At 34.5% G+C, this 1,975-nt stretch overlaps 1 long non-coding RNA gene across 2 annotated transcripts in view; it reads right to left on the reverse strand.

The window, feature by feature from the left end:
* Positions 1–1,975, reverse strand: part of LOC117173417 — a 143,742-nt gene that overhangs the window by 141,609 nt on the left and 158 nt on the right. Inside the window, exon 1 of one of the 2 annotated variants that reach the window (XR_004467172.1) lies at positions 1,890–1,945. The exons of the other annotated variant lie outside the window; for it this stretch is intronic. This is a non-coding gene — a long non-coding RNA (uncharacterized LOC117173417). Of the gene's footprint in view, positions 1–1,889; positions 1,946–1,975 lie in introns of those variants that run through there. 2 annotated transcript variants of the gene reach the window in all.

The following is a 1,975-nucleotide window of genomic DNA, read 5'->3' on the forward strand; positions in this document are numbered from 1 at the left end:
GGGAGCTCTTCTTAATATTTTGACACCAAAATCATGTCGATACACCTTACCGACTGCGAGTAAAGCCACCCACGCTTTAACTTGACAGACTGTACATACATATATACACACACACACACACACACACACATATATATATATAGGCTAACTGAAGGGACACTCTGCACTGATCGGAAAGAAACCGGAAAGAAGTAGCAGAAAGGGACATTCGGGAAGAATCGGAAGGTCTTGTGGGAAAGCTCGACGTTCGGAAAGAAGCGGAACCAAAGTTCACATAGCCCTTTCCGTTTCTCTTTCCGAAACCTTTCCAAAACCTTTCTGAATCTTTCCGAAGCGGCCTTTCTGATTCTTTCCTTTTTTTCTGATAGGGTGTCACTTAAAATCTCCTACTCTGCTCTGCAACTCTGTGACATAAAGTTTTGTAACTGATCCTAGTGGACACAAAACTATGAAAATCCTAAAAACGTCCTTGGGACGTCCTATGCCAGGCCAATCGACGTCTCTAAGACGTCCAATGTCCTAAAGATGGCCTAAAGACGTTTTGAATACATGCAGGTTCTCGGCACATCTTTCGTATTGACATTAGACGTTTTAAGAGCATCCCTAGTATTACCAAAACACATAGTATGAAAGACGTTTTAGGGATGTCCCAAAGACGTCTCTAGGACATCCACAATTTTTTCCCCCATTGGGATATGTAACCATGTTATAACTTGATGACATAGTTATGTTATGTCTCATTTACGGAACGGTATTTTAATACTATGTATCAATTATATAACATTTCTGTAGCAGATTTACTGGGGGTTGTATAGTGGTGTAATAAATATGTGACATAGCTACGTAACGCATACGGTGCAGAATTATATAACAGAAATATAAGACTGTTACATAAGTATTACGTACTTATGTTTTATAAAAGGTATCGTGTAAGTGATGTGTAAAAATATACAACAGAGATACGTACAAAATATATAAGGGAGTTATATAAACAATACGTAACGGAGTTACGTAAAAAATACATAACAAATATATACAAAATAAATATAATGAAGTTATGTAAATTGCATATAAGGCAGTTATGTACCAAAAATATAAATGAGTTATGTCAAAAATATGTAACGTATTCATGTTAAAAATATGTAAATAACTTACGTAAAAATACATAACAAATGTATATAAGAGAAATATAACGGCGCTACCCTACCGAAAGAAATCTTTGAGTTTTCTCTAGCGAAATAGCCTGGCCCATTTGAGTCTATAAACAGAGTCGATTTGAAACAATATAGTCTCGGAGATATTATGAGAGATTTGGGTCCTTTTCAAGATCCTTTAGTGGTCCTTTTAAAAGTGGTGCGACGGTAATATGATTTTTCTTTTGTATTTGTCACGTACCGGGCGGGCAGAGTTATTTACAGTAGTTGGCCGTGGCTAATCCGCTCTCCCTTTTTAATTTTCTCTTCAAATTATTAACACTTGTTTTTTAATTGGTGAATTTTCTCATTATACTTATTTATAATCATAGCTTATATACTAATATAAAATTTTCTAGTTGAATTAAAAAATGTCTTTTTGGCGTATCTCATCCCATTTACGAGAAACGTTGTATTAATTCCAATTTTAAGCTTTTAAAAAAATTTAGATATCTGAAATCATCGAAACCCGTAGATTCCGAATTATTATGTTTTAGGCTGTTAAATATGAAATTTAAAAAAAATACTTCTAAATTTTAATCCGAAAGCTTAACAAAGGACCCTTGAGTGTAGGCAATTCTATTGATATAGCCTCTCTGCTTGTTATTTATGATCGTATTTCTATTCCAATTTCGGAAAGGACATTTTAAAGCCTTTAAAACATTTAAAAGAACTACCTGGACAAAATATATCTACCTGAGTGCCTGCGGAGAATTTCTTTGAGCTTCTTAGACCCTAGAGAATTTTTAGAATATACTCAGAGGTTCTTTTCGGTAGGTTAT

Source organism: Belonocnema kinseyi, chromosome 5 (genome assembly GCF_010883055.1).
Source record: "Belonocnema kinseyi isolate 2016_QV_RU_SX_M_011 chromosome 5, B_treatae_v1, whole genome shotgun sequence".
NCBI lineage: Eukaryota > Metazoa > Arthropoda > Insecta > Hymenoptera > Cynipidae > Belonocnema > Belonocnema kinseyi.